The 12937-nt window shown below is 35.9% G+C and overlaps 1 protein-coding gene across 3 annotated transcripts in view; it reads right to left on the reverse strand.

The window, feature by feature from the left end:
* Positions 1–12937, reverse strand: part of DYNAP (dynactin associated protein) — a 70795-nt gene that overhangs the window by 19446 nt on the left and 38412 nt on the right. For all 3 annotated transcript variants that reach the window (XM_077135425.1, XM_077135424.1, XM_077135426.1), the window contains one exon: positions 12546–12579. The gene's annotated coding sequence lies outside the window, so the exon portion shown is untranslated. The remainder of the gene's footprint in view (positions 1–12545; positions 12580–12937) is intronic.

Raw genomic sequence — 12937 nt, forward strand, 5'->3', positions numbered from 1 at the left:
CTGGTGCCCCCACCACACGAGGCCCCCCGGAACAACTGAGATAGTTGGGTCGGAAATCCCCAGACTGCGGAGAACAGTGACCGGGGGATCCCTTCCAAACACGTGACTCCCCCGTCGGCTGGGAGCAGTGCACTCTCCCGGGCGGCGACAGCTGGCGCCCTCTCGCCACGCTTGGTGCCCCGGGCCGACTAGCTAATTTGACCGGACGCTCTCCTGTGCTGCGACAGCCGGCGACCCTCCCCGCGTTTGGAACCCCGGGCCGGCTGGCATTCTTCCAAGACGCTTCGGTTGCCGAACCTCCCCTACGGCGAGAGTTTTCCAGAGTTGAGGGACCCACAGCAACTTTCGCTGGTGGAACCCACAGACAGGCGTGTGCCACGTGCGCCACCTACTGGGCAGGATAGGAAGAACAGAACCCAGAGACTGCGCAGAAAAATCTTTCAACCTGTGGGGTCGAACACCCGGGGAAATCTGACTAAATGCCCAGACGCCAGCAGAAGATAACGGATCACGCTCAGAAAATTGAACATATGGCCCAGTCAAACGAAGAAACCAATAGTTCAAATGAGATACAGGAGCTGAAACAATTAATGCTGAATATACGAACAGAAATGGAAAACCTCTTCAAAAACGAAATCGATAAATTGAGGGAGGACATGAAGAAGACATGGGCTGAACATAAAGAAGAAATAGAAAAACTGAAAAAACAAATCACAGAACTTATGGAAGTGAAAGATAAAGTAGAAAAGATGGAAAAAACAATGGATACCTACAATGACAGATTTAAAGAAACAGAAGATAGAATTAGTGATTTGGAGGATGAAACATCTGAACTCCAAAAAGAAACAGAAACTATCCGGAAAAGAATGGAAAAATTTGAACAAGGTATCAGGGAACTCAAGGACAATGTGAACCGTACAAATATACGTGTAGTGGGTATCCCAGAAGGAGAAGAGAAGGGAAAAGGAGGAGAAAAACTAATGGAAGAAATTATCACTGAAAATTTCCCAACTCTTATGAAAGACCTAAAATTACAGATCCAAGAAGTGCAGCGCACCCCAAAGAGATTAGACACAAATAGGCGTTCCCCAAGACACTTACTAGTTAGAATGTCGGAGGTCAAAGAGAAAGAGAGGATCTTGAAGGCAGCGAGAGAAAAACAATCCGTCACATACAAGGGAAACCCAATAAGACTATGTGTAGATTTCTCAGCAGAAACCATGGAAGCTAGAAGACAGTGGGATGATATATTTAAGTTACTAAAAGAGAAAAACTGCCAGCCAAGACTCCTATATCCAGCAAAATTGTCCTTCAAAAATGAGGGAGAATTTAAAACATTCTCAGACAAAAAGTCACTAAGAGAATTTGTGACCAAGAGACCAGCTTTGCAAGAAATACTAAAGGAAGCACTAGAGTCAGATACAAAAAGACAGAAGAGAGAGACATGGAGAAAAGTGTAGAAAGAAGGAAAGACAGATATGATATATATAATACAAAAGGCAAAATGGTAGAGGAAAATATTATCCAAACAGTAATAACTCTAAATGTCAATGGACTGAATTCCCCAATTAAAAGACATAGACTGGCAGAATGGATTAAAAAACAGGATCCTTCTATATGCTGTCTACAGGAAACACATCTTAGACCCAAAGATAAATATAGGTTGAAAGTGAAAGGTTGGGAAAAGATATTTCATGCAAACAACAACCAGAAAAGAGCAGGAGTGGCTATACTAATATCCAACAAATTAGACTTCAAATGTAAAACAGTTAAAAGAGACAAAGAAGGACACTATATACTAATAAAAGGAACAATTAAACAAGAAGACATAACAATCATAAATATTTACGCACCGAACCAGAATGCCCCAAAATACGTGAGGAATACACTGCAAACACTGAAAAGGGAAATAGACACATATACCATAATAGTTGGAGACTTCAATTCACCACTCTCATCAATGGACAGAACATCTACACAGAGGATCAATAAAGAAATAGAGAACCTGAATATTACTATAAATGAACTTGACTTAACAGACATTTATAGGACATTACATCCCACAACAGCAGGATACACCTTTTTTTCAAGTGCTCATGGATCATTCTCAAAGATAGACCATATGCTGGGTCACAAAGCAAGTCTTAACAAATTTAAAAAGATTGAAATCATACACAACACTTTCTCGGATCATAAAGGAATGAAGTTGGAAATCAATAATAGGCGGAGTGCCAGAAAATTCATAAATACATGGAGGCTCAACAACACACTCTTAAACAACAAGTGGGCCAAAGAAGAAATTGCAAGAGAAATTAGTAAATACCTAGAGGCAAATGAAAATGAAGACACAACATATCAAAACTTATGGGACGCAGCAAAGGCAGTGCTAAGAGGGAAATTTATTGCCCTAAATGCCTTTATCAGAAAAGAAGAAAAGGCAAAAATGCAGGAATTAACTGTCCACTTGGAAGAACTGGAGAAAGAACAGCAAACTAATCCCAAAGCAAGCAAAAGGAAAGAAATAACAAAGATTAGAGCAGAAATAAATGAAATTGAAAACATGAAAACAATAGAGAAAATCAATAAGACCAGAAGTTGGTTCTATGAGAAAATCAACAAGATTGATGGGCCCTTAGCAAGATTGACAAAAAGAAGAAGAGAGAGGATGCAAATAAATAAGATTAGAAATGAAAGAGGAGACATAACTACTGACCTCACAGAAATAAAGGAGGTAATAACAGGATACTATGAACAACTTTACGCTAATAAATACAACAATTTAGAAGAAATGGACAGGTTCCTGGAAAGACAGGAACAACCAACTTTGACTCAAGAAGAAATAGACGACCTCAACAAACCAATCACAAGTAAAGAGATTGAATTAGTTATTCAAAAGCTCCCTAAAAAGAAAAGTCCAGGACCAGACGGCTTCACATGTGAATTCTATCAAACATTCCAGAAAGAATTAGTACCTACTCTCCTCAAACTCTTCAACATAATCGAAGTGGAGGGAAAACTACCTAATTCATTCTATGAAGCCAACATCACCCTCATACCAAAACCAGGCAAAGATATTACAAAAAAAGAAAACTACAGACCAATCTCTCTAATGAATACAGATGCAAAAATCCTCAATAAAATTCTAGCAAATCGTATTCAACAACACATTAAAAGAATTATACATCATGACCAAGTAGGATTCATCCCAGGTATGCAAGGATGGTTCAACATAAGAAAATCAATTAATGTAATACACCATATCAACAAATCAAAGCAGAAAAATCACATGATCATCTCAATTGATGCAGAGAAGGCATTTGACAAGATTCAACATCCTTTCCTGCTGAAAACACTTCAAAAGATAGGAATACAAGGGAATTTCCTTAAAATGATAGAGGGAATATATGAAAAACCCACAGCTAATATCATCCTCAATGGGGAAAAATTGAAAACTTTCCCCCTAAGATCAGGAACAAGACAAGGATGTCCACTATCACCACTATTATTCAACATTGTGTTGGAAGTTCTAGCCAGAGCAATTAGGCAAGAAAAAGAAATACAAGGCATCAAAATTGGAAAGGAAGAAGTAAAACTATCACTGTTTGCAGACGATATGATACTATATGTAGAAAACCCAGAAAAATCCACAACAAAATTACTAGAGCTAATAAATGAGTACAGCAAAGTAGCAGGCTACAAAATCAACATTCAAAAATCTGTAGCTTTTCTATATACTAGTAATGAACAAGCTGAGGTAGAAATCAAGAAACGAATCCCATTTACAATCGCAACTAAAAGAATAAAATACCTAGGAATAAATTTAACCAAAGAGACAAAAAACCTATATAAAGAAAACTACAAAAAACTGTTAAAAGAAATCACAGAAGACCTAAATAGATGGAAGGGCGTACCGTGTTCATGGATTGGAAGACTAAATATAGTTAAGATGTCAATCCTACCTAAATTGATTTACAGATTCAATGCAATACCAATCAAAATCCCAACGACATATTTTTCAGAAATAGAAAAACCAATAAGCAAATTTATCTGGAAGGGCAGGGTACCCCGAATTGCTAAAAACATCTTGAGGAAAAAAAACGAAGCTGGAGGTCTCGCGCTGCCTGACTTTAAGGCATATTATGAAGCCACAGTGGTCAAAACAGCATGGTATTGGCATAAAGATAGATATGTCGACCAATGGAATCGAATAGAGTGCTCAGATATAGACCCTCTCATCTATGGACATTTGATCTTTGATAAGGCAGTCAAGCCAACTCACCTGGGACAGAACAGTCTCTTCAATAAATGGTGCCTAGAGAACTGGATATCCATATGCAAAAGAATGAAAGAAGACCCATCTCTCACACCCTATACAAAAGTTAACTCAAAATGGATCAAAGATCTAAACATTAGGTCTAAGACCATAAAACAGTTAGAGGAAAATGTTGGGAGATATCTTATGGATCTTACAACTGGAGGTGGTTTTATGGACCTTAAACCTAAAGCAAGAACACTGAAGAAGGAAATAAATAAATGGGAGCTTCTCAAAATTAAACACTTTTGTGCATCAGAGAACTTCATCAAGAAAGTAGAAAGACAGCCTACACAATGGGAGACAATATTTGGAAATGACATATCAGATAAGGGTCTAGTATCCAGAATTTATAAAGAGATTATTCAACTCAACAACAAAAAGACAGCCAACCCAATTACAAAATGGGAAAAAGACTTAAACAGACACCTACCAGAAGAAGAAATACGGATGGCCAAGAGGCACATGAAGAGATGCTCAATGTCCCTGGCCATTAGAGAAATGCAAATCAAAACCACAATGAGATATCATCTCACACCCACCAGAATGGCCATTATCAACAAAACAGAAAATGACAAGTGCTGGAGAGGATGCGGAGAAAGAGGCACACTTATTCACTGTTGGTGGGAATGTCAAAGGGTGCAACCACTGTGGAAGGCAGTTTGGCGGTTCCTCAAAAAGCTGAATATAGAATTGCCATACGACCCAGCAATACCATTGCTAGGTATCTACTCAAAGGACTTAAGGGCAAAGACACAAACAGACATTTGCACACCAATGTTTATAGCAGCGTTATTTACAATTGCAAAGAGATGGAAACAGCCAAAATCTCCATCAACAGAAGAGTGGCTAAACAAACTGTGGTATATACATACGATGGAATATTATGCAGCTTTAAGACAAGATAAACTTGTGAACCATGTAATAACATGGATGGACCTAGAGAATATTATGCTGAGTGAATCCAGCCAAAAACTAAAGGACAAATACTGTATGGTCCCACTGGTGTGAACGGACATTCGAGAATAAACTTGAAATATGTCATTGGTAACAGAGTTCAGCAGGAGTTAGAAACAGGGTAAGACAATGGGTAATTGAAGCTGAAGGGATACAGATTGTGCAACAGGACTAGATACAAAAACTCAAAAATGGACAGCGCAATAATACCTAATTGTAAAGTAATCATGTTAAAATACTGAATGAAGCTGCATCTGAGCTATAGGGTTTTTTTTTTGTTTTTGTTTGCTTGTTGGTTTGTTTGTTGTTGTTGTTTTTTACTATTACTACTACTTTTATTTCTTTTCTTTATATTAACATTTTATAGCTTTTTCTGTTGTGTTGCTAGTTCCTCTAAACTGATGCAAATGTACTAAGAAACAATGATCATGCATCTATGTGATGATGTTAAGAATTACTGAGTGCATATGTAGAATGGTATGATTTCTAAATGTTGTGTTAATTTCTTTTTTTTCTTTCCGTTAATAAAAAAAAAAAAAAAAAAAAATAATAGGGAAAACTGTGGTAGCGGTGGTGGGGTTTAAGGGAACTCCGTATTTCCTGATTTTTTCTGCGTGAATTTTCAGTAAATCTATACCTTCTCTAGTCAAATTATAAAAATCAAAGGAAAGAGTGTCAACCAACCTTTATCACAGTCCTGCTCAAAATCTTTAATTGTCTTCTTACTCCCCCTTTGGGTAAAATCTCACATCCTGACGATGGTCTAAAGCCCCTGACTTCCCAGCCTCTGCCCACCTCTCAAGCATCATCTTGCACTATTTTAGACATCACTTACCATACCCCAGCCACGCTATTCAAAAAATGTTTTAAATATTTAAAATTTATATGGATCATGTAATAATGTATTTTTCTACAATATATGGTGCTTTTTGAGACTCAGATTACATCTAAGAAACTCAATGACACTGACACCTGAAAGTCTATTTCATTCATTTTCAGTTTTTTTAGTATATTGTAGATTGAATATACCACAATTATTAATCTGTTTTCCTTTTGATAGGAATTGAGTTTGACTCCATTTTTTATGATTTTAAAAAATGATGTTATGAATATTCCAGTACAGAAACCTTTGGGGAACATTTATTAAAATGTTCTTAACTCTATAATTAACTGAAATTGCTAGATCATTAGGGATGTACTTCTTCAATTTTACTACATATTCCCTAAATTTATCACCCAGATCATACCAATATTCACTTCCGTAAGAATATTCCCATTTTTCATACATGTATAAACTTTAACTTGGTTCAAAATGTTTATTGTGCTATATGTGGGTTATAAAATAATATTCTGTTGGTTTCACATTTTTTTATACCTTGCTTACATGTAAGCTATAATTTGTAGGCCTTCAATAACATTTTGCTGTGGGAGTTTTGGTTTACTCTTTGTTTCAATCTGTATGGATTTTAGGAAGAAGAGATGGGAAATTCAGATTGGGTGGCTGTTTTCATGCTATATAAATTGGAATGCTTCTTTTGCCATATATTTCTTTTTAAATTGTGATCAGAGTACACATAGATGCACATACAGGGACCTCTTTTTAACTTAACATTTTAGACTATGAATTTGTTCTAGTAATATAAATCTTTCCAAAACACATCACATTTAATGCCAATGAAAGGTTGTAACATCATTGATTTAACCTATCCGTTGCCTCTCTAGGTTATTATATCCCTTTAAGTTATTATGATGCTGCTATTCTCTATATTTCAATTTATTTTCTAGCAATCAGTTCCCAGAAAGTAGAATTATACAATCAGTGATTATGAGCATTTTATCATCCTTAATACAAATTATTTTTCAAGGAGCTGTAAAATTTTGACTTGCCAAAAAAATATCAAGAATACATGTTTAAACACACTCATCAATGCTGAGTAAAATAATGTTTAATATAGTGCTAACTGAATAGGTTAAGTGAAGGGATTAAAAAAAGATTTTTTACAACTGATTTTAAACATTTTCCCCAACTTTGTTAACTATTGGGATCTTTGTGATATTTTCCCCTTACAGGGTGCACTAGACATTTTGGTGGGCAGTTAGCATTACTATGTACCCCCCTAAAAGGGCTGGAAATCCTAGACACCATACTTCCACAAACTCTAGTCTCTACCGAGAAAACACATTCAAATGAAATTTGGAAGGTCAACAGAAAGTACAAGCCATTATTTTCCTAGCAATGTGGATGACTGACAAATGCAAACTTCAACAGACAACAGTTTTTGCACTGACTAGCTGGATTCCCCTTTTCATCCCTGGAGCAGCAGGGAGATGTGACCTGGCAGTGGTTCCCTGCAGCTCTCTGACCACAGGGTGTCAGCAGCAGTATCCTGGGCTCTGTATCACAGTTGGCATTGCAGGTCTGAGGACAACTGAGAGGCAGCCTTCTCAATTCTTACTCCTCTAATACCATCAATCGTCAGCACATGATAACTATATTTCTTTCTGCTTACATTATCTAAATTGGTTTCTATATTCCTGCAGTGTGCCCAGGTTAAAAGGAGTGGTTCCAGAAAATAGACCCTCAGGGATAAGAATCTGGATTGGTTATTTGACCTGGTTGAGTCTGAAGCATGATGACCCCAGTCCCAATTGAGAATGGGAAACTTTCAGCCCATAGTATACCAGGTATAGCATGGCTTTGCGACACCAAGTGGTTGTCACTTGAGACTTATATGGTGTTAACGAAGACTAACAGAAGTGTGAATTGAGCTGGTTCTTTCTGACTAAACTGTAGACTGTAAAGAAAAAAATGACAAATTCCAGACTAAAACTTCTCAATTCAAGGCAAGGTAAGAAAAGAAGAGAACTTTTCTGTTTGCTTTAAAAGAAGCTCTTAAATTTAATAGCTACAAGGCTTATATAGTTGAAAATATGATCCTGCATGTTACAGCATTATAACAAAAATTAATCTCATAGCCTTGCCAGTTAAGGTATGGACTGGAAGTAATGGTGACTAGAATACCATGATTCCTCTAGAGTCACAGTAAAACCTCAGAAAATCTCATAGGGAAAAATATATAATCTTGAATTACATCAAAAGATTATCAAGATTTTGTTAAGTATTGACAGAAGCATAGGTAATATATGTGGGAATAAATTCTGGGTGTGCTGGTCCAAAAAAGATGATGACAAATTTGTTGGTACAGTGCACTTGCTCAAGATTCTAGATTCATTGTGTCAGCTTGAGGGTCTGGGAGCGGCTATAAGAATTTGCTTGTTTGGTTGAATAAAACCTAGACAGGTATGGATTGAATTTAATGGAGCTGAAATGATACAACTTCTTTGATATAATGTGAAAATAAAAAAGAATTCAAGGGCTATGAGATAGATATGTTTCGATGAGTTTCTCACTTATCATATCATTAATTTCCTTGGGAAGACCCAGAGGAAAAGTCCTTCATCTAGCATCCATAAATATAATCAATGAGCAGCACCATAACCTGGAAAACTCCAAAGATACTCTCCACTCTAGATTGGGGAAATGCAGATAAGAAAACATTCCAAAGTGAAAAAAGAGTTGCTTTAGCTTTTACCTTCCCTTCCCATGACCATAGAGAAAATGGCATATTGCTTGGTGGGTCTTTTTAGATGTTGGAGGCAACATACAATATTTATAACATGTTACTTTGGCCCACTTATCAGGTAGCCCATAAAGATGCCATTTTGAATGGGGCTTAAATCAAGAGTGGGTACTGCAAATGTTCCCAACTTTATAGAAAGTACATAAGTCATTTAGGCAGACCCAACAGATTTCATCGGGTTCCAGGTGTTTGTGGGAGACTAAGATATCAAATGTAACCTCTAGTAAGGCCCAGTCAGTGAATCAGAGGGTTTTGGAATAACACATATCCTATCATATAAACAACTTAATAGTTGTCACTCTTGAGAAAGAGTGCCTGAATTTTTATGGGCCCTGGTAGAGAATAAATGCTTGCCAAAGTATAACAAGCAACCATATCACCTGAGCTACCCATCATGGTATCAGATTCACCAAGTCATGAAGTTGGACATGTCCAGCAGTGCTCCATCACCAATGGACAAAGTAGACAGAAGGTTGGGCTCAAGTAATATATGAAAGCTTAACTAAGTTGTATTAATGGTGGCTCACACTCCCAAGACACCTACTTCTGCTATATTGCCACCTTTCCATTAAACAAAACAAGTGGCCTCATAGGGGAATTGATGGAGGGGAAAAAACGAGCCTGGTTTATAGATTTTTCCATATGATATAATGACAGCATCAGAAAGTAGAAAGCTGCAACCACTTCATAGATGGCTTTATAGGTTAATGGAAAAAGAAAATCCCCTTAGTGGGAAGAACTCTGAATAGTGCAACTGTTTGGTCTCTTGGCCTGGAAGGAAAGATAGCCAGAGGGACACATTCACAGTGAATTTGGGCTGTTTGACTAGAAGGTCAGAGAATTTTCAGGAAAAAGTAAGGAGGATTGGTGACAAAGCAATCTGAGAAAGATTTATTTAGCTGGACCTCTCTGAAAGGGTACAAAATGTAAGAATATGGTGTTCCAAGTAAATGCTAATCAAAAATATCACTTCAGAAAAACTCTAAACAAAAATAAAAAATACATATAACCCATTGTATCACTCTCTTTCTCCAGCTGTTCCAGTACGTGCTTAACAGGCTCATGAACAAATTGTGGTCAAGTCAAAGGAGATTGAGGTCCTGCATAGGCTTAAAAACATGGGCTTTCCTTCATCAAGATTGATCTGACCACAACAAATGCTGAATGCCTAATCTGCCCGTAAAGCACAAACCAGTAAAGCATAATTACTAAGGGATACTACCCAGCCACCCATGGTATGTTGATGACATGAGATTTCTCTTATTATGAAAAGGGCTGTGATATGTCTCCCTTAGATTACAGACTTTCTCAGAATATGGTTTTAGCCTATATAACTAACATGCTTCTACCAATACTGCCATCCATGGACTAACTGAATGCCTTAATCACCAAAATCATATCCTACACAGTGCACAGATAAAATATTGAGTTGAAGACTTCATACACTAATAGTGTACACTTCATGATTCCATTTACATAAAGCTAAAAATAGGCAAATTTGAATCTATAAGGATGGAAATTAGATAGTGACTACCTTCAGTTTGGATTTAGATAGGGCTAAGGGAGCCTGCTTGGTGCTATAAATGTTCTAGATTTTGAACTGATTGATGTCTATATGACTGTATAAATATGAAAAAATCATTGAGCCATACACTTAAGATCTGTGTACTTCATTGGATGTAAATTATACCTCAGTTACAAAAAAGAAAAAAAAAGATTTATTGTTAATCTTTTAGATGTGATCATGACATTTTGGTTATATAAAAAATGCCCTTTTAAAATTTTGAGATGCATACTGAGTTATTTAAAAGTTAAATGACATAATGTTTGGGATTTGCTTTAAAATGCTCAAGCAAATTAAAAGTGGAGGGTGGCAAATGAAACAGTCTGAAAAGCTGTTGATGGTTGTTAAAGCTGGAAAATAAGGACTTGAATGTATGTTTGGAAATTTTCACCAAAAAAAGTTTAAAAAAATATACAGGTCACTGCAAAAACAAGGTTACCATTTTGTTGGGAAATCAACACATATGAAAACTGAATAATGGAAAATAGGATAGTCTAAGTGTAAAAATGAGTAGGGTAAGAAATAAAATGTTTGTGAGGTCAATGAAGGAATTGTGCAAAAACGAAGAGAATGGCTTGGTGGAGAAGTTAGGATTGTTCTAGGTCTTAGAGGGAAATAAGCATTTTTGGGGAATGGGACATGTATCATTACATGTGACTTCTAATACTTAAAATGCTTAGTACATGGTAGAGCTTCAAAGCCTTTTTTTTAAAAAATGATTGAATGATTATTTTATTGATCAGATGTTCTAGAGTCTAAAATATTCATTCAGTCACTTATTGAGCAATTATTTATTGAGCACAGACTACTAAGTCTGGGGCAGTGTTACTGTTATTGTAAAAGGTAAAATTGTATTCATTTACAAGCACATTTCTCAATTCTAGCACACTTCTCTTCCTGAAAAATAACAATATTTCAAATTGGAACCACTATTTCTTCTTTGTTAGAAAATTACAGTAATGGTTGCATGTATTCTGTAATACATTGCTGATTTAATCAACTTGGATCAATTGCTTTTTATTAGTGAAATAGCAATGTATACTAATAAAATCTACATTAAATATTTTAACACAATCTTAATACTTATTTACATATTATTACAATTATCAGGCTGGTAGAACCTTTTAAAGTATTTTTGTGGTACTAAATGCAACTATTATTAAAATTACTTCTCATTAGCATAGCAGCTATTAAAATACATATTTGAAACGTTTGCTTGAAAATAATTTTGTTCTTACCTTCTAGTTGAAATGCTTCCCTCTGTTCTCCCCTCCCCCCCACCACCATTAACTGTATACCTCCCAGCAATCCTTCCTATACAGATTAGATTTAGGTTGCTATTAATTTATTTCATGCTTTGTTTATGTCTTGAAATTTGATCTTTCTTTTGATGATTTTAATAAATGTTTTATAATTTGTATCAATTTTGCAAACCCAAGCCATAAAATGCAACATGTCAAAATGTTTTCCCAAATTCATTGCTTGGCTTAGTGACCCTTAAACCTAGCTATACACTAGTGTCAACAGTGAAAGGTGTTTATAAATAAACACTCCTGGCCCACTCCATACAGTGGGTCTGAGATAGAACCCTGGCAACATAAAAATCAATCTAAACCTGCTTCATGGCCAGTAATTCTAAACAAAGGATGCCAAATTAATTAATTTTGTAAATTATTCCTACATTATTATTTCTTCTTCTGTATCTTCTTCAATGTTTTGGCCAACATAGGGACCTGAAAAATGTCTGATGTTGAACCGAGTTAAAATTACAGTAGTAGTAGCAAAAAATTAATTCTTCCAGCAATTGTGCTAAAGGGCAAATTAATCAGAATAAAGATTAATATAAATTAATTTCATATATAAAGAAAATAAAACGTGGTACTTAAAAATTATTCCATGTAAGCTTATTTAACACATTCATACTGTGTCAATTCAATACATAAAGAATTAATATACCAAAGAATAAAGAACAAAGAACAAAATATTGCATCTACATGGATAGACCATTTAATTTTATAAAAGCAACAATAATGTTTATGATAAATACCAACAAATATTAAAAAGGATTTACCTGTCAGACTTGACCAAATTGCTCAGAGTAGTCCCTAGATTTGAATCAAAATACAAATATAATATTAGTCCCAACAAAATGGAGATCAAAAAGGATAGAAGACTTAAATGCAGATTTTGAGGTGGATACAGATGTCATTGCAGTGCATTGGCAGCAGGCTAAATTGTTATTCTTGGAGTAGTTTTAGTGTTGTTGCTACCAGCTTCAGTGAAATATTTCTGTTGGCCAAAAACTTTGTAGATACAAGTTTAGAGTCTGAGTGACCCTGGAGATGATTAATGTAACACAGTTACGGTAGTAATTAAGGATTTGGTTGCTGTAGAGAAGGGCATTATAATGTTGTAGTTTCTTTGAGGGTGGTGGTGTCAGCACTTAGGTTAACAGGGCCACCT

Source organism: Tamandua tetradactyla, chromosome 18 (genome assembly GCF_023851605.1).
Source record: "Tamandua tetradactyla isolate mTamTet1 chromosome 18, mTamTet1.pri, whole genome shotgun sequence".
Lineage (NCBI taxonomy): Eukaryota > Metazoa > Chordata > Mammalia > Pilosa > Myrmecophagidae > Tamandua > Tamandua tetradactyla.